The sequence below is a fragment of the Sus scrofa genome, chromosome X (genome assembly GCF_054392235.1).
Source record: "Sus scrofa isolate SSC_HxYL_T2T_F1_AM1 chromosome X, Sscrofa_HxYL_maternal_Yorkshire_Landrace_v2.0, whole genome shotgun sequence".
NCBI classification, from domain to species: Eukaryota; Metazoa; Chordata; class Mammalia; order Artiodactyla; family Suidae; genus Sus; species Sus scrofa.
The window spans coordinates 110,517,680-110,545,443 of NC_139401.1; the positions used below are offsets into that span (position 1 = coordinate 110,517,680).

The 27,764-nt window shown below is 35.0% G+C and overlaps 1 long non-coding RNA gene across 2 annotated transcripts in view; it reads left to right on the forward strand.

Moving 5' to 3' along the window:
* The window catches only part of LOC102165926 (uncharacterized), a 1,721,850-nt gene that overhangs the window by 1,491,652 nt on the left and 202,434 nt on the right, over nucleotides 1–27,764 (forward strand). The window contains exon 8 of one of the 2 annotated variants that reach the window (XR_014835569.1): nucleotides 15,110–15,573. The exons of the other annotated variant lie outside the window; for it this stretch is intronic. This is a non-coding gene — a long non-coding RNA (uncharacterized LOC102165926). Of the gene's footprint in view, nucleotides 1–15,109; nucleotides 15,574–27,764 lie in introns of those variants that run through there. 2 annotated transcript variants of the gene reach the window in all.

The window sequence follows — 27,764 nt, forward strand, 5'->3', positions numbered from 1 at the left end:
AAAGAAATCATAAAGATCAGAGCAGAAATCAATGAAAGAGAAACAAAGAAAACCATAGAAAAGACCAATGAAATGAAAAGCTGGTTCTTTGAAAAGATCAACAAAATTGATAAACGCCTAGCCAGACTTATCAAGAAAAAAAAGAGAGAGGACTCAAATCAATAAAATTAGAAATGAAAAAGGAAAAGTAACAACGGACATCAAACAGAAATACAAAGGACCATAAGAGACTAGTATATGCAACTATACGCCAATAAAACAGAAAACCTAGAAGAAATTGACAAATTCTTAGAAAAGTATAATCTTCGAAGACTAAACCGAGATGAAATAGAAAAAGATGAATGGACCCATCACAAGAACTGAAATTGAAAGTGTGATTAAAAAACTTCCAACAAACAAAAGTCCATGACCAGATGGCTTCACAGGCGAATTCTGTCAAACATTTAGAGAAGAGCTAACACCTATCTTTCTGAAAAGTATTTCAAAAAATTTTAGAGGAAGGGATACTCCCAAACTCATTCTATGAGGCCACCATCACCCTGGTACCAAAACCAGACAAAGATACCACCAAAAAAGAAAACTACAGGCCAATTTCGCTGATGAACATCAATGCAAAAATCCTCAACAAAATACTAGCAAACTGAATCCAAATATACATTAAAAGGATTGTACATCATGATCAAGTGGGATTTATCCCAGGGATGCAAGAGTTCTTCAATATCCTCAAATCCATCAGTGTGATACACCACATTAACAAACTGAAGATGAAAAACCATATGATCCTCTCAATAGACTCAGAAAAAGCCTTTGACCAAATCCAACACCCATTTCTGATAACAATTCTTCAGAAAGTGGGCATAGCAGGAACCCACCTCAGCATAATAAAGGCCATATATGACAAACCCAGAGCTAACATCATTCTCAATGGTGAAAAGCTGAAAGAATTCCCACTGAAATCAGGAATGAGACAAGGATGTCTGCTCTCACCACTACTCTTCAACATGGTTTTGGAAGCCCCAGCTACAGAAATCAGAGAAGTAAAAGAAATAAAAGGAATCCAAATTGGAAAGGAAGAAGTAAAACTATCGCTATTTGCAGATGACATGATACTATACCTAGAGAATCCTAAAGACTCTACCAGAAAACTGTTAGAGCTCATCCATGAATTTGGCAACGTCACAGGTTACAAAATTAATACACAGAAATTGACGGCATGTCTATACACTAACAATGAAAGATCAGAAAGAGAAATTAGGGAAACAATTCCATTTCCCATCGCATCTAAAAGAATAAAATACCTAGGAGTAAACCTACCTAAAGAGACAAAAGATCTATACGCTGAAAACTACAAGCCACTGATGAAAGAAATCAAAGGTGACACAAATAGATGGAAAGATATACCATGCTCGTGGATTGGAAGAGTCAACATTATCAAAATGGCTATACTACCCAAGGCAATCTACAGGTTCAATGCAATCCCTATCAAATTACCAAGGGCATTTTTCACAGAACTTGAACAAAATATTTTAAAGTTTGTTTGGAAGCAAAACAGACCAGAATAGCCAATGACATCCTGAAAAAGAAAAATGGAGCTGGAGGCATCAGGCTCCCAGACTTCAGACTACACTACAAAGCAACAATCATCAAAACTGTATGGTACTGGCACAAAGACAGACATATAGATCCGTGGCACAGGATAGAAAGCCCAGAATTAGACCCACGCACCTACAGCCAACTAATCTATGACAAAGGAGGCAAGAATATACAATGGAGAAAGGACAGCTTGTTCAGTAATTGGTGCTGGGAAAACCGGACAGCCACCTGTAACAGAATGAACTTAGAACACTCCCTAACACCATACACAAACATAAACTGAAAATGGGTTAAAGACCTAGATATAAGACCAGACACTATAAAACTCTTAGAGGAAAACATAGGCCAAACACTCTCTGACATAACAGCACCATCTTCTCAGATCCAATGCTTAGAATATTGACAATAAAAACAAAAACAAATGGGACCTAATCAAACTTCAAAGTTTCTACACAGCAAAGGCAACCCTAAACGAAACGAAAAGACAACCTACAGAATGGGAGAATATCTTTGCAAGTGAATCAACTGACAAGGGATTAATCTCCAAAATTTACAAACACCTTCTGCAGCTCCATACCCAAAAAAAAAAAAATAAAACAATCAACCCCATCACAAAATGGGCAGAAGATCGCAACAGACAGTTCTCCAAAGAAGACATACAGATGGCCAAAAAACACATGAAAAGATGTTCAACATTACTCATTATTAGAGAAATGCAAATCAAAACCACTCTGAGGTACCACCTTACACCAGACAGAATGGCCATCATCCAAAAGTCCACAAGCAATAAATACTAGACAGGGTGTGAAGAAAAAGGAACCCTAGTACACTGTTGATGGGATTGTAAATTGGTGCAACCACTGTGGAAAACAGTATGGAGATTCCTCATAAAACTAAAAATAGAATTATCATTTCATCCAACAATCCCACTTCTGGGCGTTTATGCGGAGAAAACCACTACTCACAAATGTTCATTGCAGCACTATTTGCAATAGCCAAGACATAGAAACAACCTAAATGTCCATCAACAGAGGAGTGGATAAAGAAGAGGTGGTACATATACACAAGGGAATATTACTCAGCCATTAAAAAGCATGAAATACCGGCATTTTTAGCAACATGGATACACCTAGAAATTATCATGCTAAGTGAAGTCAGCCATACAATGAGACACCAACATCAAATCCTTTCACTGACATGTGGCATATGAAAAAATGGCAAACTGACCCTCTTTGCAGAACAGATGCTGACTTACAGACATTGAAAAACTTATCTCTGGAGGAGACAATTTGGTGGGTAGGGGGATGTACTTAGGTTTGGGATGGAGGTCCTGTGTAATTGGATTGTTATGATCATTATACAATTACAGATGTGATAAATTCATTTGAGTAATAAACAAAATTATTGTCTTTTGTAATTGCTTTTTTTGTTTTTTTGTCATTTTTATTTTTTAATAGTTATTTTGTATCTTAGGAATCATCACTTAATCTTAACTCACAAAGACTTTTTCTATGTTTTCTTCAAGAAGCCTTGTTATTATTGTTATTATTATTATTGGCTGAAAGATGATCCTTTTTGTGTTAATCCTTGTGTGTTAGTATATATATGAGGTAATGGTCTAAGTTCATGATTATGTAAATGAATATCCAAATATTCTAGCTCCATTTTTCAAAGACTATCTCTTAGCTCACTGAATTTCATTTGCTGCAAATTAAAAACTAGGTTTAAAATGGCAATAAATATATATTTATCAATATTTCCCTTAAATGTCAATGGACTGAATGCTCCAATCAAAGGACAGAGAGCGGCAGCTTGGATAGAAGCACAAGAGCCTACAATATGCTGTCTACAAGAGAACCATCTAAGGGCAACGGACACGAATACATTGAAAGTAAGGGGATGGAAAAAGGTATTTCATGCGAATGGAAAAGATGGTAAAGTAGGAGTTGCAATACTCATATCAGACAAAATAGACTTTAAAATGAAGGCCATAAAGAAAGAGAAAGAACACTATTTAATGACAGAAGGATGCATCCAAGAAGAGGATATTGCAATCATCAATATATATGCCCCTAATATAGGAGCACCCAGATACATACAACAAACACTAACAGGCATAAAAGGAGAAATTGATGGGAATACAATAATAGTAGGAGACTTTAACACCCCACTCATATTAATGGACAGATCCTCTAGGCAGAAAATCAATCAAGCAACAGAGATCCTGAAGGAAAAAAGAGAAAAGTTAGACTTAATTGACATTTTCAGGACATTGCATCCAAAAAAATCAGAATATACATTCCTTTCAAATGTACATGGAACATTCTCAAGGACTGACCACATACTGGGGCACAAACCTAACCTCAACAAATTTAAGAGTATAGAAATTATTTCAAGTATCTTCTCTGACCACAATGGCATGAAACTAGAAATCAACCACAGGAAAAGAAATGAGAAAAAATTGACTACATAGAGACTAAACAACATGCTACTAAAAAACCAATGGGTCAATGAGGAAATCAAAAAGGAAATTAAAAAATACCTTGAGAGAAATGACAATGAAGACACAACCACTCAAAATTTATGGGATGCTGCAAAAGCAGTGCTCAGAGGGAAGTTCATAGCAATACAGGCCTTCCTCAAAAAAGAACAATCTCAAATTGAAAACTTAACCCACAACCTAAACGAATTAGAAAAAGAAGAACAAACAAAACCTAAACTTAGTAGAAGGAAGGAAATCAGAAAGATCTGAGAGGAAGTCAATAAAATAGAGATTCAAAAAACAATAGAAAAAAAATCAATAAAATCAAGAGCTGCTTCTTGGAACGGGTAAACAAAATTGACAAACCTCATCTGCTACAAATCAACTGACCATACAGTGTGTGATCTATATTGGGACTTTTTTTTCCATTAAGCTCTATATGTCTATTCTCATATCAATACCACACTGTCTCAACCACTTTAGCTTTAGAGTAAACTTTTGAAAGAAATTAGGGGAATCCTCTTGCTTTATTATTTTTCAAAATTATTTTGCTAGTTTAAGCTCTTTTTGACTTCTCTATAATTTTTTGACTGTAGTTGCCAATTTCTACCAAAATCCTTCTGGAGTGATATCAGCAAGGTGGAAGAATAGGAGTTCCTTGGTTTTATTCCCTCTCACAGAAAGACCAACTAGCAACTATCCACAGGTAAAATGTCTCAGTGAAAATCCCAGAACCCAGGGGTGAAATTCAATCATCCTCTTGGATCACATACACAAATAAAACAAACAAACAAAAAACAGAAACCAAGAAAAGCTACATTAGCATTATTTATGATAGCTAAAACATGGCAGCAACCTAAATGTCCATCAACAGAGGACTGGATAAAGAAATGTGGTACATATATACAATGGAATATTAATCATAAAAAAGCATGAAATAATGCCATTTGTGACAATATGGATAGACCTAGAAGTTATTATAATAAGTGAAGTCAGAGAAAGAAAAATATAAGATCACTAATATGTAGAATGTAATAGAAATGATACAATAAAAAATGTATAAACAGACTCAAAGATTTCTAAACCAAATTTATGTTTACCAAAAGGCAAACATAGGGGAGGAGGGATAAATTAGGGGGTTGAGATTGACATATACACACTACTATTTATAAAATAGATGAGTAAGAAGTACCTACTGTATAGCACAGGGAAATTTATTCCATACTGTATAATAACCTATATGGAAAAATAATCTGAAAAGGAATGGATATATGTATGTGTATATGTATAAGTGATTTACTTGCTATATGCCTGAAATTAATACAACTAACTATATTCTAATAATATTTAATGAAGAAAGAAAGAAAAGCTGCATTAAAATGATAGGAGAATTTTTACTTTGACCATGTCATCCCTTCCCCAGGCCAGCACAACACAGAGAGGATTCCCCTGGGCCTATGGTTTTACCAGTGGGGGAAAGAGAGACTGAGGCAGACCTCAAGCTTCTCCAACATTCTAGGGAGCTTCATGGGAGGCCACTTCCAGATCATCTCATAGGGAATACTAGGGTAATCAGCAGGACTAGACTGACAGGGATAAGCTAGAAATTTATAAAAAGGGGGTGCAGGGATCTCAGCAGACCAGGTTCCTGCTAATAGAGACACGAGACTGGAGAGCCCAGCTCACTCACAGTGCTAAGCCAGTGTTTCCATTTGGCTAAGGAGCGTGGCAATCTGATTTTCCTGTCTTGGATACCCAGCAGTCTGGCCCAGCTATAGAGCAAGCCAGCACCACTGCCCCATTGTAGAATATGGCCTCTGGCTCTGCCTGACCAGGAAACTCAGCCAACAATCTAGTCCAACTGTGCAGAATAGCCAGTGGCCTGCCAAATCATGGAGCCCAGCCTTTAGTTTCACTCAACTGTGGAGCACAGCCTGTGGCAGCACCCAATCATGAAACCTAGACTGAGGCCCTGCACAACTGTGGAGCATACTTGAGGTTTCCTCCAGTTGTGGAGACAAACCTGCAGTTCAACAAGCGGCACTACCTAGCCAGGGAGCACAGCCTGCAGCCCTGCCCAATCCTTGAGTATAATCAGTGGTACTACCCTGGCAAAGAGCCCAGCAAGCGGCTCCTCCTGACCTCAGAACATGAACTTCCTCCTCTGAAAGTACCAGACAGTAAGCCCATTCTGCCCACAAATGATAGCAGCTGCCCCATCCCACCCATCCATAATCCCAGGCTGTGCTGATTGGTGAAGGTCTTTCCCTGCTGATTTGTCTAGAAAAGCTGGAAGAGGCAACTGCTTCCTCAAATACTCAGGTTTCTCTAATAATTCAAATGTGAGAAAAAAGGATGTGACTATCAGTGCTATGGGGATAGGAAAGTAGCTAAGGACATTTGAGAAAGAAAATTTTGAGGTCTGTTTTTACAGGTTAAAATGGCTTGCAGTAGATATTTATATGGAAATGTTAAGCAGGCAGTTGGAAAGGTGGGCTGGTAGCTCAAGAGGGATTTTAAGGCTGGAGACAAAATTTGGGATTCAAAACTACTTAAAGATGGATACATTCAAACTATGTGAAGGAATGTGAATGCCGAGGGAGAGATTTTAGAGTGAGCAAAATTAGAAAAATGTAAAAGAAATAGAAATCTTAGAAAATAGGATTTGCATGCTTTGCAAAATTTGCATACTAAGTTCTAAAAGTTGATTACAACAATATTTGACATGGGTAATAGTTACATCCAAGGAATTCTACAAAACTACTAAGGAGATCTTATTTTCATCACAATAAGAAACATTTCTTTTACAATATTTGTTTTTAACTCTTGGTTTTGGAGTTCCCATTGTGGCTCAGCAGTAACAAACACGACTAGTATCCAAGAGGATGTGGGTTTGATCCCTGGCCCCACTTGGTGGGTTAAGGATCCAGTGTTGCCATGAGCTGTGTAGGTTGCAGTCATGGCTTGGATCTGCTGTTGCTGTGGCTGTGGTGTAGGCTGGCAACTGCAGCTCTGATTCGACCCCTATCTGGGAACTTCCATATGTCGAGGGTGTGGCCCTAAAAAGAAAATTTAGATTTATATAATTGTTTAAAAATTCAATCAATTATTGTGTATTTAGTTTCACATGAAATTAACTTCACCATTATTCCATTCGATTCTTTCTTAGCGAATCTGTTGGTACTTTACAATCCATTATGTTACTTTTCCTTCTACCCAATTATTTGTCCAACCCCTATCTTATGACTTTCTGCTGTCTATTACTGATCCTAATTGATTCCTCTTTTCTCTTCCTAGCTGTCTCTAAGTCAGAATTCACTATACATTTATATCCTTAATTGAGATTATAGGAAAGTATCATCCTACTTATCCAACCATATCTTCTATGGCTTCTCAATCTGAACATTTTGTTTCTAGGAAGGCAATTTGCCATTAGTGACTCAAGAGTATCTCGTGCAAATTGGAGCAGCTTTTCTTTTATTCATTATTGTTCCCTCTGCCTAGAGCACACTATTCTTCTTTTTTTTATTCTTATTTAAATCCACCCTGCAATTATGGTTTAAGTTCAACCACATTTATGAAGTATTTTCCCTACTTTACTAGCCCACCCCAATCTTCTTTTCTCAGTTTTTTAACAACCAGTTTTCACAGTTAATCATATATTGTCTCATTTTCTTATTTAATCATTCTAGGTGTTCATTGTCTGCACAGGTTTGTAATTTCTTTAGTGTAAGAATAACTGCTTTTATAATTTGCTAAACCCATTATGAAGTGATAAGCAGTTTATTATTAAACACATTTTTTGAAGAAAAAGGTAATAAATATATTGGATTCTTAAATTGGAAATTATCCCCATCATCCTTTAAACAATTTTTCTGATTTTTAGCTCGATAAATCTTTGTTCCTACTTCATTCAATACTAAAATTCCCTTCTCAATGAAGTATTTCTAGACCACTCAAGTTCACATTGATCTTTCTTAACTACTGGTAAAAAGAATAGTAGATGATCACTAATAAGAATGCATTTTCCAGGGTGCATTCTAGTTGTTTTATATTCACAATATATATTTTACAATTGCGTTGGGATAATGTGAAATGCCTTTCCTTATTTCAATAAGAATCAGAGACCCCCAAATTTTTATGAAACACCTAAAATAAAATTTATAGAAAGTGGTAAATTTAGGATTAGAATTCAGGAGTATGATGTTCTCAAACCCAAGATCCTTCATCTGTTTCCCAAATTGTAACACTCTAAAAAAAAATCTTTTGAACATTCATAGTACAACAGCCACTATGCTCAGCAAAATGGTGACAGTCTGGTAAAATAATCCTTCCCCTTCACTTTTCTCACAGTCTAGTGCAGGAATTAAACACCTGCACAGATACAGCAGTTTTAATTAAACGTCATATGTGGGTTTTGGAACTTGGGAGGCAGAACTGAAGGGATATGCTATAAGCGAACTGTACATAAATATGTGACCCAAAAGTGCCAAATGAAACACTAGTATTCTTTTATGAAAGGGCCTGATGTTAATCCTCTCTGGAAATTGGGAAGCAGGAAAACCAACTTGATGGAAGAAGCGTATTTATTGTATCTTGGCCCTCTTTTGGGACTTGTAATATGCTTTCTGGTTGAAATAAAGCTCTTGTGAAAGAATCAAGCTACATTATTTAATATCAGTCCTTGAAGTAACTTCATAAAAGCTCATGATATACTTGATTGAAATCTGTTTTAGTTTATTTTGTTTTAATTACAGTATGAGATGATTTGTGAGAGGAAGAAGAGAAAGTCACAGTCATCAATAATGTGGCACCCTCAGGCACAATGAAGACCATTTTAGGTTTTGAAATGGTATTTTTAACCAACAAAGACAAACAACTGTCATCAGTAACTACAGAATTTAATTTTCAAATAGCTCAAGTTGTCTCTTTGACAGTTGCTGGTGCTTGAGCATACAGTCAAACAATGTGTCCTATTTTCTCTCCTTCTCTGGCATACAAGAGGCTGTGAATATGTCCTAGATGGCTCTCACTATAAATTCTATTCCTCTCTTTTAAAATTGTTTTCAGACCTTTCACATTTCTGTGATGTCTTCTGGGAAGCCTGTGGTGTGGGAACAGGATAAGTTTATACTCCCACACATAGTGAATATACCCTGTGTTTTATCCATCATATAATTCATTCAACACCCGAACATTCATTCATTCATTTCTCATTCAATAATTGTTAGCTCCTTCTATATCAGAAACTGTATTAGGCATGGATAATGCAAAACTGAATGAGAGATGTCCCTTAATCTCAAGAAAATGACCATTTGGAGGAATATTATATATGTAACCTTAAATACAATAATTTATCAGCTCATGAGTACAAAATAAGGTCAGAAAGATGAACATAATGTGTTATCTAACTAACTTATCCCTGCTTAATTTTAGGATATTTGTTGCACTCTATTCTCTAGTATCTCAGAAAAATCCAAGAGAGGGTTTATCTGTGCATCTGAGCCAGTCCTGGTCAATGCTTGTGCTGCTCAGGCTATTTCAGAGCTGATAATTTCTTCTAAATTTCTTCTATGATTGCAATGCTCTTTTTGGCCTACCACTGAACCACTGCTCCTCACGTTGTGTTAAATATTTGCTAATGTATCATTCAAGCTAATTTCCCTATCTTTCATAGGTTTGCTACTCTTCCATCAAAAGTATGTAAAAGGTAAGTTCACCCAACCTCCTTCAAGGTTATATTCTCATAGTAGGCATGATAGCATAACTTCTTGGGTTTAAGAGATTTTAACTTTTTTAATTTTAAATACCCATTTCTTTCCAAGTCCTGCACACACCAGATGTTACATTATGGTAGGTTTGAGTAAGAGCGATAACTCTATCTCTGGTAGGTTTAGGTAAAAAGCCTCAACTGTGTCCAGAACTACTATTCACATTTGAAATCAGAGTCTGTGTCGAGTCCTGTGAGAATTCTATCACTTGGGGTCAATTTTCTTCCTGAAATTTGGTTTGACTACTATTACTCTTCTCATCCCAGTTCTCATTCAACTTAATGTGCCCATAAATGTCTTAACAGCCATACATAGTTTATGCAATTCAGTGAATATAAATAAAAACATAAATGTTATTTAACTCCACATACATGACATAACCATATCTCAGTTAATAACTCAGGGAAGGAGTTCCCGTTGTGGCACAGTGGTTAATGAATCTGACTAGGAACGATGAGGTTGCGGGTTCGATTCCTGGCCTTGCTCAGTGGGTTAAGGATCCGGCGTTGCTGTGAGCTGTGGTGTAGGTCGCAGACATGGCTCGGATTCTGCGTTGCTGTGGCTCTGGCGTAGGTCAGCAGCTACAGCTCCGATTCGACCCCTAGACTGGGAACCTCTATATGCTGCAGGAGAGGCCCTAGAAAAGGCAAAATAACAATAAATAAATAAATAAATAAATAAATAAATAAATAAATAAATAAAAATAACCCACGGCACCTTCTACAAATATAAACATGTAAATAAAGTGTTAAAAATAGCTTGATAGAGATCAAAATGGAATGGAGATGATGTAAATTCTATGGGGTGGGGTGAGGTACAGCAGAAAGTCAACACAGAGGAAGTGATCTAGAAGATGCATGTTGAATGATTTCAGTAGACCATAAAGAAAAGTGAAAGATAGCATATTCTAGGTAGAGGAAGCAATATGAACAAAGGCAGAGGTTAGTGAAATAGTATGTTAGGTTCAGCCAACTGTGAGTTTTTCTTTATAAATAGAGGAAAAGAGAGAATGATAAGACTTTAGATGTGATGAGTTTGAGGTAACTGTGGAACATTCAGGGGCAGAAAAGCAATAGGAAGTTGAAGCTTAAGATATAAACCTTGGATTAATATACAGACTTATTAGTCATAGGCATATGCGGTAACTGAAGCCATGAGAGTGAATACTCAGGAAGAACATTTGGTTAAAGAAAACAAGTGTGGTAAGAATGAAACTCTGCCAAAATCCAACAGTTCTGGGGAAACGTATTAGTGAAAATTTGCTTGCAAAGGCAGGATTACTCCCAAAGTTAACAAGTTAGTAGAGGTTTTTGTTCTAAGGATGCAGTGTTAATGCAAAACTAAGGACTCAAAATTTAGCCAAATTTATAAGTGATGGTAACTGGAAATCTTTTGGGGACTAGGGTTTCTTTGCTCTCCAAGGCTGAAGTCTCCTGTCTCTCTGAATGTTGGCTTCGTTATTAACTCCTAAATTTCCTGCTTTCACATACATGTGGAAAATATACAATACTCCAATTCAATATAATACTTGAATTTGGATCACTTCCAAACTCAAGTATCTAACAAAACTAATTCAGTCTCAAGTTTAAACTTAAGGCAGTGGCTCAGTGACTTGTTTCATATTTAGCCTCTTGGAATTGATAGATAAAACATACATACATATATATTCACACATAAAAATATTTGTATGGACACCCTGAAGAGACACCAAGGCAGAAATGACTTGTGGAACTAAGATTTTAGAGGGAAAGAAAGTCAATATTGGAGAGTTCAACATCTGCATCTGCGTTTCAACTGATCTGCCAATTTGAAAGTGTCAGGTAGGTTGAGAAGCTGACCAGACATTTTAGGTATGTCTTTGGGTTTGCAGGAAATGCACTGGAGTCCAGGGCTCACCAAAGAGGAGGAACTACAGAAAACACTGCAGGTTTTCAAACGGGATTCTGATCAACTACACCTTAGGTATAAATGATAACCTACAACAAAGGCCAATGCTCGCAAAGACTAGACACTTTTAATCACCTCCATCCCTGATTGGATTAGGATCATCTATCCTCAAATGCCTGTGAAAAGTAAGAGTAAATCATTTCTTGTGGAAGATAGTATCAAGTAGAATCCCAAAGTATCTTCACAAACTATCATATACAGTGTCAGATTATCTATCAAAAATAATAAGGTGTAAAAATTACAGTAAATGACCAAATATAGTAGGAGAAAAAAGTCAATAGAAACAGACTGATAGATGATGCAGATATGATATTAAAGTTATCAGGGGCAGGCTTTAAAATGTGTCTCCAACACACTATGGTCTAAAGAACATATTCAGCATGCTGCCTGATTTTGCAAATAAATTTTATTAGAAAATAACTATGCTTATTTGTTTACATAGTGTTTGTAGTCATTTTCTGCTAAAATGGCACAGTTGAGTAATTGCAACAGAGATCATATGTCCACCAAAGCTGAACATATTTAGTATGGTCTTTTATGGTAAAAGTTTGCTAACCACTGCTTTAAATTGTTTGATTAATATATCCAAGAAATTAAAAGACAAATTATTGGCAGAGAATTAAAAATATAAAAAAATAGAAGAGGAAATTTAAATCTGAAAAATTATAAAAACTGAAATTAAATTTCAATGGATGGGTTTAATAGATTCGACACAACTGAAGAGATAATTAGATTAACTTGAACATAGGACATGAGAAAATATTCAAACTGAACATGAAACACAAAAGTGCAGAAAACAGAAAGATCTTAAAATACATATGAAAAAGAGTTTAAGGGAGGTTCCTCTCGTGCCTCAGTGGTTAATGAATCCAACTAGGAACCATGAGGAGGCGGGTTCTGTCCCTGGCTTCGCTCAGTGGGTTAAAGGATCCAGCATTGCCATAAGCTGTGGTGTAGGTCACAGATGTGGCTTGGATCTGGCATTCCTGTGGCTCTGGTGTAGGCCAGCAGCTACAGCTCCGATTAGACCCCCAGCCTGAGAATCTAAATATGCCATGGGTGAGGCCCTCAAAAGACAAAATAATAAGAAAAAGAAAAAGAGTTTAAGAAACAAACATTCATGTAACTGACATGACATAAGGATTAAAGAGAGATGAAGCACAAGTAGTATTTGAAGAAATAATGCCTGAAAAATTTCTCAAGCTGTTAATAGTAACATGTTGTGTGCATCAGTGAGAGCAGTCAGGAAAGCCAATATTTACCCATGGGTTTTGAAAGGTTGTGTTTTCACTGGTGTTTCTTTCTATGCAGTAATTTAATTTGTTTGCATCTTTAACACAAAACTTATTTAGAAATGAGAGTGTAGATTTAAAAATAAATCCCTAGTATGTAGATGGATCTCCATTTCTAATTTTATTGCAACGTGATCCACAAATGCGTCCTCTGTGATTTCTACTTTGGGGGAAAAAATTGCAAAGTCTTTTGTGCCCAAAGTTCATGGAAAAGTTTGGTCAATGTATTAAGTGCTTGAAAAGAATATTTATCTTTCTGTTGAGTATACAGTTTATATACATATTTAAAGGAGCTTGTTAGTTACAATACTCAAATAACTATATCAAGGCTTATATTCCAAGTGTGGAATTTTCAATTTATTTTTAAATTTCTTTTATTTCTTGCTTTCTATACATTCAAGGTGTGTTAAAAGATGTACAGAAATCATGACTATTAAACATACCTGGTACATTGTTTATCACTATGAAGAAGGTCTATGTACTCCTTAAATATATGTCAAATTCTAATTTGCTTCATATTAACATGGTGACATCTGATTTTATTGTTACTATTTCCTTGATATGTGGTATTCTTATTTCTGAATTGTCAGCCATTTTTACCTTTTTGGATTTAGTTTTGACCTTTTTATCACCACATAACTACATTTTATTTTTTGAAATTCAGTCTGTGTTCTAGTCCTGTAAAGTATTCTACTAATATAGAAGATTGATAGATGCATAGATATGTACATGGAAGAAGAGATGGATACAGAGATAGATAAAACCATTTATTTTTGTATTTGTTTACTGATTTGTTTTCTTTTTTACTTTTTCTGTATTTTGTTATATTGATTGTGATTTCACTATTCCTTTTTTTTCCAAATGTATAAATATATATTGTCTTATATAAAATAATTATTTCAGCTTTCATTCAAATAAACTGAAAGAGCAATATAATACATTGAAATAAAGTAAAATGAAAATATCAAAATAAATGAATATTTTTATATACTTTTAAAAAATGATACCTGAATGCTCAACAGGAATAATACAACTTATCTTCAAATTGACAAAGGAAAATAATTCTAACCCAGAATTTGACACCTGGGAAAAATATCCTTCATAAATGAAGACAAAGATATTTTCAGACTAATAAAAATTGGAGAACTTAGCAGCAGATCTGCACCAGAAGAAATGTTAAAAGTGAATTCTTCAAGCAGAAAAAAGTCATACATGCTGAGGAACAAGAAATAATAAAGAGCAAAGAAACAGTAAGTATGTGGGTAAACAGAAATGAATGTTAATTATATGATATATATTCTGTGTATGTTATATGCGGCATATGATATATACAATATGCAATATATATATGCAATAATATATACACACTATATATATATGCAATATATATATACACTATATATATGCAATATATATATACACACTATATATATGCAATATATATATACATACTATATATATGAAATATATATACACACTATATATATGAAATATATATATACACACTATATATATATGCAATATATACACACTATATATATGCAATATATATACACACACTATATATATATACACAAACTATATATATATATATATATATATATATGCAATATATATATATATATATATATACTCCAAATAACACAAGAGGAAGAGGAAAACTGATTTATAGTGCTCTAGGATCCTTTCATTGTCGAAAGTGAAATTCACATTACACATAAGTAAGTTAAGATACATGCTGTAATCTGGGTACTGCTAAAAGATAGGAAAAGAATGTTAACCTGCAAACTAATAAAATAATAGAATTAAGCGATGAAATGATTAATTCAAAATAATTATTTTTCCCATTAGAAAAACAATATTAATAAGGTAAATAAACCCAAATATATTAGTAATTATATTAAAATTAAGGGAACTAAATTTCCAATTAAACGACATATAATTATCAGAATATACTAAAGTGCTGAGCACAAACCGTGGGTACCTTTGCAGTTTCTCAATAACATCATTTTTTTGTCTTTCAGGTTGGAGTACTGCCTTTGTTTAAATACTCTCAACTTCCATATTCTGGATGAAATATCAGACTTTTAGATAGAGGATCAGAGGATGTAATTTCAAAGTGCAGGTACTTCCTCTTCACATGAAATTCTTGAACAATAGAAATTGGGAGGATCTGAGCAGAAAAATTACTCTCCTTCTCCATATAGTACTTGAAGCTGGATTTTCTCCTTGAAACACTACTAAAAATGTTCTATATAAGTAAACAATCTTATTGAGCAATTTTCTATGCCTCTTCATGGTTTAGAACATTCCCTCACACAATATATAAAAATAAACTAAAAGTGGCTTAAAGACTAAAATATAAGACATGACACCATAAAACTCCTAGAAGATAACATAGGCAAAAAAATCATCTGACCTAAATCATACAAATGTTTTATTAGGTCAGTCTCCCAAGGCAAAATAAATAAAAGCAAAAATAAACAAATGAGATCTAATCAAACTCCTAAGTTTTTGCACAGAAAACTACAAACAAAACAAGAAGACAACTTACAAACTGGAAGAAAATATTTGCAAATGATGTGACTGACAAGGGCTTAATTTGCAAAATATTCAAACAGCTCATGCAACTCAGAATAAACACACACACACACACACACACACACACACACACACACACACACACAAACCAAACAGCCCAAACAAAAAATGGGCAAAAGACCTAAATAGACATTTCTCCAAAGAAGACATACAGAGGGCCAAGAGGCACATGAAAAGATGCTCAACATTGCTAATGATCAGAGAAATGCAAATCAAACTACAATTAGGTATCACCTCACATCAATCAGAATGCCGATCATCAAAAGTCTATAGACAATAAATTCTGGAGAGGGTGTGGAGAGGGGGGATCCCTCCTACACTATTGGTAGGAATGTAAATTGGTGCAACCACTATGGAGAACAATTTGGAGGTTCCTCAAAAACTAAATATAGAACTACCATATGATCCAGCAATCCCACTCCTGGGCATACATCCAAAAAAACCATAAATCAAACAGATACATGCACCCCAAAGTTCACTGCAGCACTTTTTACAATAGCCAAGACATGAAGCAGCCTAAATGTCCATCAGCTAAGGAATAGATAAAAAGATGTGGTACATATATACAATGGAATATTACTCAGCCATAAAAAGAATGAAATAGTACCATTTAGCAGCATGGATGAACCTAGAGATTATCATACTAAGTGAGAAAAGATAAAAATCATATGATATCAATTATATGTAGAATCTAAAAAAATAAGATACAAATGAAGTTATTTACAAAACTGAAACAGACTCAAACTTTGAAAACAAATTTATGGAGTTCCTGTCGTGGTGCAGCGGTTAACGAATCCGACTAGGAACCATGAGGTTGCAGGTTCGATCCCTGCCCTTGCTCAGTGGGTTGGGGATCCAGCGTTGCCGTGAGCTGTGGTGTAGGTTGCAGACGTGGCTCGGATCCCGCGTTGCTGTGGCTCTCGCATAGGCCGGTGGCTACAGCTCCGATTCAACCCTTAGCCTGGGAACCTCCATATGCTGCGAGAGCGGCCCAAGAAATAGCAAAAAGACCAAAAAAATTAAAAAATTGAAAACAAATTTATGGTTACCAATAGGGAAAGGCAGAGAGGAGAGATGGATTGGGAGTTTGGGTTTCATATATGCACACTATTGTATACAGAATGGATGGTCAATGGGGACCTGCTATATAGCACAGGAAAGTCTAGCTAATATTAACCTGTATGGGAAAAGAATCTGAAAAAGAATGGATATGTATATATGTATAACTGAATCAGTTTGTTGTACTGACAATTTAACACTGTAATTAATCTACACTTCAATCAAATTTTAAATAATGAAAATAAAAACAATACCATTTATGATAGCTTCAAGGTACAAAATAACTAAAAATAAGTCCAATAAAAAATGATAAAGACATCTGCCCAGAAAACTCTAAACAGTATTGAGAGAAAAATTACAAAATAACCATAAGTGGAGGGACAAATTATATTCATAAATTTGAAAACTCAATACTGTCAAGACGTCAATTACCCCGAATTCATGTACAACTCTTCAATGTTTTCCTTATAAAAACACCAGTAGAATCCTTGTGGAATTTGACATTGTCATTCTAAAATATTTAGAAAAATGCAAAGGGCAAAAATAAGCAAGAAAATACTAAAGAAAAAAGATGGTGGAAGCACATTACAAAATGTTAAGGCATGTTATAAACTTACAGTCAGTTAAACACTGTAGTGTTAGAACCAAGATATGAAATAGAACAGGAGAAAAATCCAGAAATAATCCCTCACACATAAGGGCACTTGTTAATGACAAATGTGGCATAACAGACCATGAGAGAAATGGTCTTTCAAATAAATGGTGCTAGATCAATTGGATAGCCATGGGGAAAAAAATGCAATGATTCTTTTCTTGTACTGCATATAAAAGTCAATCCCAGGTTGACTGAAGATCCAAAATTTCAAAGTAAAATAATTGAATTTCTAGAAGTTGTTGTAGGAGAATATCTTCATGATTTGATAATAAGGAAAGTCTCATAAAGAGGATACCAAATATCTTTAAACTAAATTACAACTTTGTTAATAGGAATACATTATAATCAAGGACTTAAATTAATCAAAGTGCACCATAAAGGGAAAATTTGAACTGCACAATGGGGGAAGATAGCTGCATACATATAATCAACAAAGAACTCATATCTATAATATTAAACAAATTCTTATAAGTCTTTATGAAAAAAGACAGAAAAAATCAGCTATCAGATATGATAAACATATGAAAAGATTAATTTACTTTGTAATCAAGGAGATTTAAGACCACTACGATATGCCATTACACTTACAGAAGAAAATGAAAGCATCTCTTGGGCATATATCCAGACAAAACTTTCCTTAAAACAGGCACATGCACCCTCATGTTCTTTGCAGCACTATTCACAATAGCCAAGACATCTAAATAACCCAAATGTCTATTGACAGATGGTTGGATTAGGAAGAGGTGGTATATATACACAATGGAATACTACTCACCTATAAAAAAGAACAAAATAATGCCATTTGCAGCAACATGGATGGAACTAGAGACTCTCATATGGAGTGAAGTAAGTCAGAAAGAGAAACACAACTAGCATATGATATCACACATCTGGAACCTAATATATGGCACAAATGAACCTTTCCACAGAAAAGAAACTCATGGACTTGGAGAATAGACTTGTGGTTGCCAAGGGAGAGGGGGAGGGAGTAGGATAGATGGGGAGCTTGGGCTTAATAGATGTAGACTATTGCCTTTGGAATGAATTAGGAATGAGATCCCGCTGTGTAGCACTGGGAACTATTCTAGTCACTTATGATGGAGCCTGATGATGTGAGAAAAAAGAATGTATACATGTATGTGTAACTGGGTCACAATGCTGTACAGTAGAAAAAAAATAATGTATTGGGGAAGTAAAAAAGAAAGCATCTGACAACTTGAAGTGTTTAGTAATGGTGTAGAGCAATCAAAACTCTTTTATTTATTTGTTTCCCCAATACATTATTTGTTTTCCTACTGTACAGCATGGTGACCCAGTTACACATACAAGTATACATTCTTTTTTCTCACATTATCAGGCTCCATTATAAGTGACTAGACATAGTTCCCAGTGCTACACAGTGGGACCTCATTGCTAATCCATTCCAAAATAGTCTGCATCTACTAACCCCAAGCTCCTATATGGTGGGTAGGAATGCAACCTGATAAATGGAAAACTCTTCAGCATTATCTCCTAAAACTGAACATATACAATAGCCCCAGAATTACACTTCTAAATATGTATAAAATTGAATCGTGAATTTATGTGAACAAATAGGTATGTGTAAGAATGTCTGGAGTTCCCGTGGTGGCGCAGTGGTTAACGAATCCGACTAGGAACCATGAGGTCGCGGGTTCGATCCCTGCGCTTGCTCAGTGGGTTAAAGATCCGGCGTTGCCGTGAACTGTGGTGTAGGTCGCAGACGCGGCTCGGATCCCACGTTGCTGTGGCTCTAGCGTAGGCTGGTGGCTACGGCTCCGATTAGACCCCTAGCCTGGGAACCTCCATATGCCGCGAGAGCGGCCCAAGAAATGGCAAAAAGACAAAAAAAAAAAAAAAAAAAAAAGAATGTCTAAGGAGTTACCATTGCGGCTTAGTATCCATGAGGATGCGGGTTTAATCCATGGCCTTGCCCAGTGGATTAAAGGATCAAGTATTGCCATGAGTTGTGATGTAGGTCACAGACATGGCTTGGATCCTGCGCTGCTGTGGCATAGGCTGGCAGATGTAGCTCTGATTCAAATGCCTAGGCAGGAAACTTCCATATGCTGCAGCAGGTGTGGCCCTTAAAAAAAAAAAAATGTCCAGAGAATCATTCTTCATGATAGCTCCAAACTGGAAGCAACTCAAAAGTCAACAGTAGAATGGACATGTTTTGGAATATTTATCACACAGTAGAACACTATGCATCAATGAAAATGAAAGAAGTTATGTCACAAAGAACAACATGGAATTTCACAAACATACTATTAAGTGAAATAGGGTGAACACCAAAGATATTTATTTATAGAAAATTCAAAAGTAGACAAAACCAATCTGTAATATTGAAAGTTAAAATGGCTTTATCTTTGGAGAAGTGGCAAGGAATAGTGACTAACGGTAGATAAAAAGACAGCTTTTGAGTTGTTGCTAATGTCCTGTTAAATGAATGTGAAAATTCATCAAGTAGACACTCAGGATGTATGCATTATTCTCTATACATGTTAATTGTGATTTTAAAAGCTATTAATTCTTAAGAAATGAGGTTTCAATTGGCCTAAATTTACCTGTATGTCAACTCTGATCCACTCAGTGAGCTTACTGTGTTGGACTCACATAGCCTACAATTCATTCATCCGAGGCTGAGATGACACACTTTGACAAGGGGGTATAAATAGGGATATGAATGAGGAGATATAATCAGTAAAATGGTTTGGGTCTTACATGTAACCCAAGAAGGGTCAGCTACAAATAAGCATCAAAAACGTCAACCTGAAAAATTGATTGAAAAGGAGTTACAATAATATAAGGAGAAGCAGGAGGGAAAATTCATTTTAAAATAAAAGTGCATAGTGTTTCAAAAATAGGAAAGTGTTAGGATAGAGTAAAAAGTTGCCACAAACTCAAATAAGATAAAAATCAAAAGGAGTAAGTCAATTATGATTCACTTGTGACCTGTGTGATGAAAGTTTCAGTGGTGTGAAAGGGGCAGAGGCATGATGATAAGCCAAAGCCTTATTGCAGTGGGAAGAATAAATGAGAGCCCTTGAGAATCTCATGAAGGCCATGGATCTTCTTGCCAGAAAAAATGCTTGTGCACACATACACATAAAAAAATTTCCTCCATTTCAAGTGATCCACTTGGAACCCATCTATCAATCCTAGTTTAAGAAAATATAGCATACGATATTCTTCATATGGATCTTGGTTATGAAGAGGGAGTGAGACAGCAGTAACTAATACAGGCAAAATGTTGGGAAATGCTTGAGGTTTTAATGTGTTTAATTTTAATGGGAGACTTTGAACATAGCTATAAATTTTGAAAAGAGTGTAAATAGAAAGGAATAGGTTATAAACATATGAAGGAGATAAAATAACTGATAGGGCAAGGTTATTATTATGGAGAAGATAGGAAGGGATAAAGCAAGGCCAAAGGCAGGGGCAATAAACAGAAAAATCACCTCTTTTTCTGAGATCGAAGGGAATTATTTGATGGCAGGAACAGATATAAATAAATTTATAGGATGTAGGAGCAGGAAATTGAGTAACTTCATAGCCATTTAACTCATTTTTTTATGAAGTAACTAAAGGTATCATCTACAGAATGGTGGGCAAGAAGATAGATATTGAGGATTCAAATAGTTTCATTGATATTTATCCCAAATATTTTCATTGAGCAATTGATTTGAAAACCACATGTTTCAGGCAAAACTAAGATGTACTCCTTGCCTCGAAAGAATTCTCTGTATAAATTAATAATAGAACAAGTTCCCTCACATGATATAGTGCCTGCCTGAAATACCAGGAGGCAAAGGATTGTGAAGCTTGACCTCAGCTCAATAGTTAGGAGTACCTATCACAAGAAAGGAAGAATGCCACATATGTGCCATCTCTTTTACATGTGCAGCAGTTTATTACCTGCAGAGTACTAAAAGCCCATGTTCACTTATAATATAACCTATGAGGAGAATAGTTCAGGCATTTCCTCAATTTTATTTCAATTTGAAACACTTCTGAAATAACTTCCATAAGTGTCCATTATTTTGTAAAGTAGGATTTCCTATTTCGTCATAAATTTACCTCTTTCTAATCAAAAGGATCCTCTAGTTACAGCACTCTTTGTCTTAATTCTATAGATTTTAACCAGACATTTGAATATCATTCAATCTTTCCAAACTGAAGAAGACTCATCATTTGTCTCTCCTGAATACCATTCTTGCAATTTGAATGATTTATATAAGAAGAATATTGTGATTATTATTTATTCATGCACACATAACATAATTCACAGGCAGAACTTGGCACTTAATAAATATAGGCTATTCTAATTATAAATTTTGTTATAAGTTTTTTTTGTCTTTTCTAGGGCTGCACCCATGACATATGAAGGTTCCCAGGCTATGGAGGTCCAATCGGAGCAGTAGTCACCGGCCTACGCCAGAGCCACAGCAACGCCAGATCTGAGTAGAGTCTGCAACCTACACTAAAGCTCACGGCAACTCTGGATCCTCAACCCACTGAGCAAGGCCAGGGATCAGACCCGCAACCTCATGGTTCCTAGTCGGATTTGTTAACCACTGCGCCATGAAGAGAACTCCTTGTTATAAGTTTTTGCTCCTTTGCCTATTGTTTTTCTTTCTAGTGCTCCTTCCTCTTTTTAATCCTTGAATTCCTTTGTTGTAGACATTCCAGAAGACTTCTATAAGCAGTGCTTTAGTTGTCCACAGTTTCATGATTGCATTCAGTGTTGAAAGATAGCTGGTACTAGACTAGTATGCATCCAAATAACCCCCAAAATAAGCCACATGATTTCTTTCTTTCTTTCTTTTTTTCTTTTTTTTTTTTTAGGACAGCACTTGTGACATATGGAAGCTCCCAGGGCTAGGGGTCAAATTTGAGCTGGAACTACCAGTCTACAAGACAGCCATAGCAATGCAGGATCCAAGCTGCAGCTTGAGGCAATGCTGGATCCTTAACCCACTGAGTGAGGCCAGGGACTGAGCCTGCATTATCATGGATACCAGTCAGGTTCTTAACCCACTGAGCCACAATGGGAACTCCACCCCATGATTTCAAAATGTAGTTATTCTATCTAGTGAGAATGTCATCCTAGACTCTGAAATGGTGCGTCATAGTATAAAGAAAAGTGTTCAGTTTGTGAGAGGCAGGTGGACTGGATTCAAATTCCTAATCTGTTATAAATTCTGTGTGTAGTTGGATAAGTCACTTCATCAATTCAAGTTAGTTTCATCAACAGCAATATATATACATATACACAGTTGAGAGACTGAAGAGATTTAGAATGTGTCAGGATAGTTTCTAATGTTGGGCACCAAAATCCTAGACTTACACATAATCTAGACAGAGAAAATTGAATAAAATATATTTAATTGTTCCTCTTTGATTCTTCCTCCAAATAACTCAGAATTGAGAGTCAAATGGGTTCTAATTTGAGTTCTACCATTAATTATCTGTGGTTTCTTGAAAAATCAAAATCTCTTTGGATCACAATTTTATCATGTGAATAGTATAGAAATTGGAAGGAAAATTACATGAAAAGTTAAAGGAGTCACCAGGAGGAAACCTCAGAAGAAGACAAGTCATAAACTGAATAAGTTAATTGCCCAAGACTTACTGATACAAATTTCTCAAGAAATTGATAGCAGCTTAACAAAGTGGCATCATTATTTTGAACATAGAATTGTTAATGGAACCATATATTTATGTTACCCTGAGCATGTTCAATGAATTATCTTTCTAGAGACACACTATTAAGGGAGTGAAAATCTAAATCAGAAACTTTTTTGAGAATATGTGGTTAGTTGGATCATTTGAATATTTGGTGGCATTAAAGCAAGATAGTCTGATGTGCTCTGTCCACAAAAGGCAAACATTTACTATTATTAATATCTTTCATTAAGTCTTCCTCTGTCCAGGAACCAAAGTTTCTATAAGGTAACTTCTTTTTTATTCCCTAGTCCATTTTGTGTTTATTTCTTAGCATGGCTCTCAAAGGGCAACCTGACTTGGAAAGTGCCACACTGTTTTTACTCTTTATTATAGGGTTATTAAAACCCTCAAAGAATTGCTATGATTTTCAAGTAATACTTAACATTGTTTAAAGCCATTGTCATAATAATGTTATATATTTTGTTGTTTGGTTTTAAAGGAAGAAAACAAAATATGAGACAGTATTATTTCCCTAAAAAAGTATTTTGGAAAATAATAGATTTGCATGCATAAATTAGCAATAATAATAATCGCTGTTAATATTTACTGAGTTCTCAGCACTTTCCAGACATTGTGCTAAGTACCTTATATTTCATCTTCACAACTAAGATAATCTTATTATTCCCAATTTACTGATGAGGAAAAATAAACCTAAGTGGATTAACTAATTTTCACAATGTCACACAGCTAGTAGGTGATACAGATTTTTACCTAAATAATCTGATTCTAGAAAAGGCAGCCAAAGCTTTTGTTTGGGAGTCAGGGAACACCTCTAAGATAGAGTAGTGGTACTAAATTATTGGCCTGTTAAGTACTGGAAAGAACAAAATGACAACCCTAGATTTTGCCCTGCAAGCTTGTGAAGCAATTAGTATTTGCATTTTTAAACATGAGAAAGTAAAGCCAATTCTAACTCAAAAATGTTTTTAAAAAGAAGGAAGTTCCAACTTAATTTCAGTCCAGATTCTATTTAGTTTGCTCTGTGACAGATATGCTATTTTTAACTTTCAAACTTACAAAGTTTCAATTACTGGTTACAAATAACAAAAAACTCCTTGATGGCTTCAGACAAGTGCCCAACATGTGTCCTAAATGTTTACACTTAATGAATTTGGAAACTGTCATCTCTGCCTTCAAATGACTAAAATATGTTTCCTTGTGATAATGTTATTTGTTACAAGTAAATAGTATTTAAATAACTACAATAACTTTCTTCTGATCAAATCTTCAGAGGGACCACTGCCAAGAGTACTTTTTTATATTTTGTTTTAAACAGGTGAATTATATGAAGGAAATGTATTAGATCCCTTCTTCCTTGGGCCACCTTAGAACAATAACCATAAACTTTATAACCAAGAGGATAGAAAATGTGACAGATTTATTTCCGTCTCAGTCTTTATTCAACTGTAAACTCTTTTTTTAGGGCAGAGTCATGTCAGTTATATTTCTCTGCTTCCTATAACATCTAATGCACTAGGTGCATAGTAAGGATTCAATAAATATATAACACCTATAAAAATGGAGATTGAATGGTGGAGTTTTTGTAATTGTTTTACCTGTCTGTCTCCTCACTTGCAAAGAGAAAAATTAAATTCTGTGTCATTACTCATCCGTTGAACATTTTATCTATGTAAAAATGAATGTTACAATCAACATAGCTCTAGAAAGTCCACACTTTGAACATTTTCTCTCTATTTTAAACCAGAGCAATGAGAGTTAGAATATAAACAGAGAAAAATTCAAGTATAGTTGATCTCAAAAACAAGATTAATCTTTCCATGGACAATGAACAAATATAAATGCAAACTGGTATCAAACTGATGCTACAGGACTTCTGGGCTTTGGGTTCAAAAGCAGAGGGGCTATGTGGTTATCTTCTATGAATGCCATAGAATAAGTGTCTTAGCATAAATTAGAATGGAAATGGGCTATGTACTTGAAGCTTGGGGCTGTTTTGGGGCAGTCCTACTTGTTAATATAAGTGAAAAATGCCCTTCCAACTGATGCCTAGGACAATAATTTATTAAATGTTGAGTGCTTAGGGATAGAGAAGATAGATGTGTAACTACTTTATGACTATTCTTTGTGATCTCCCCAATATCATCATAGGATATAAGCCCTGTAATACCAATTTATGATCTGGTTCTAGACTCTAGTCCTTAAAAGAATATAAAAGCAACTAGAAATTTTCTGAATAAAGAGAGGTGAGGATAGAGGGGATTAGGTTGTGTGTGAGGATTGACAGAGAGAAAATATAAAAGAGAGACTGCAATTTGAAATTTAAAAATTCAAGATGGAGTTCCCGTCGTGGCGCAGTGGTTAACGAATCCGACTAGGAACCATGAGGTTGCGGGTTCAGTCCCTGCCCTTGCTCAGTGTGTTAACGATCCGGCGTTGCCGTGAGCTGTGGTGTAGGTTGCAGACGCGGCTCGGATCCCGCGTTGCTGTGGCTCTGGCATAGGCCGGTGGCTACAGCTCCGATTGGACCCCTAGCCTGGGAACCTCCATATGCCTGCCGTGGGAGCGGCCCAAGAAATAGCAACAACAACAACAACAACAACAAAAGACAAAAAAAAAAAAAAAAATTCAAGATGACTGAGGCCTCCCTCCATACAAAAAAGAATATTAATTCATTAATGAATAAATAAAACTAATAGAATGATCTGGAAGAATTTTCAAAATAAATATATTCAGGATGTTTAAAGAAACAAATAGAGAAATTATATCTTTAAATTAAAAATGCATTAATTTTCTTCCTTTGTTTAAATAAATGCATTAAAAGTTGTATAAGTGGCTTCTTTAACTGAAGTCCACAAGTTTTGGTAAGTAGTATTTTCAATGTAACTTGTTTCTCAATATTCTGTCATTTTCAAGTGTTTTCCTCTTTAAATTGAGTTACATAGAAATACAATTTTGAGTTTCCAAACATACAAAGTTTCAACTACTTTATAGTTAATTTCCATTCCACTGTCATTGTATTTTTTTTTTCAGAGAAGGTGGTCTTCATATTGATTTTGGAAGTGTGAGGATTTACTTGCAAACTAATAGGTTATCAATCTTTATAACTGTTATCTGTGTGCTCAAAAAGAATGCATATTCTGCCTTTGTTGGGTGAATTATTCTATAAATATCCATTAATTCAGGTTGGATACTTCTATTGTTCAAATATCCTGTATCCTTATTATTATTTTGTCTCCTTGATCGATCAGTTTTAGGGCAAAAATGTGTTAAAATATCCTACTTTGATTATGGGCTTTTCAATTACTACTGAAAAGTGTCTCCTCTTTTGTTTTGTAATGAGGTAAAACTCCATAACATAAAAGTAATCATTTTAGGTATACAATTTAGTAGCATCTAATATACCCAAATGTTATACAACTGTCAGAACTGTCTAGTTCCAAACATTTTTATCATCTAAAAAGAAACCCTATACCTATTAAGCAGTCACTCTTCTCCCCTCAAGTCCCTGGCAAATGCTAGTCTTTCTGAGTCTATGAATTTACATATTCTGGATATTTCAAATAAATGGAATCATATAATATGGGGCCTTTTATGTATGGCTTCTTTCACTAAACATTAAGTTTTGGAGGTTCATCCACATTGTAACATGTATCAGTACGCCAGTCCTTTCTATGGCTGAGTAATTGTACTTTGTATGAATATACCACATTTAACTTATGCATTCATCCACTAATGGACATGTGAAGTGTTTCCATCATTTGGCTATCATGAATAATGGTACTATGTACAGTTATGTACAAGTATTTATTTGAATACGAGTTTTCAATTCTTTTGTGTACACATCTGAGAATGGAATTCTTGGGTCAGAGGATATCCCTATGTTTAACTGCTAAATGAACTGTTAAACTAATTACCACAGTGGCTGAATCATTTTACATTTCCATCAACAATGTATGTGAGTCCTAATTTTCTTCACATCTTCACCAACACTTGTTATTTTTCATTTTTTTAGTTATAGCTATCTTAGTGGGTGTGAAGTAGAGCTTCATTTTAGTTTTGGTTTCCATTTCTCTAATGTCTAATAATGTTAGGCATTTTCCATGTGCTTATTGGACATTTATATATCTTCTTTGGACAGATGTCTATTCTGGTCCTTCGCCCATTTAAAAGTATGGCTGTTTATTTTTGTTGTTGAATTAGAAGAGTGTCTTCTATATTTTGATACAAGGCACTTATCTGATATACAATTTGCAAATATTTTCTCCCATCCTACAGGTTGTTTTTTTTACCTGTAGATAATGTACTTTGATGCACAAAGGTTTTTAATTTTGATGAAGTTCAAATTATCTTTTTTTTTTTATTTTGCTACTTATGCTTTGGGTGTTATATCTAAAAATTCACTACCAAATCTAAAGTCATAAAGATATATAAGGTTGAATATTCCCCTTAATATAGTCTTTTCTACTAATGCTTATTCCCTTGCATTCTACTTTTTGCAACGTGCATACTGCTTCATAAGCTTTATTTTAGTATTTACTAACTATACTTTTCATTAATTTTCAATTTTTGTAAGTGATTTTGTTTCAGTATATAATGATATAAAACTGAATATCTAAAATGTTTTTATCTTGCCTTTGTGATTGTATGTTGGTTTA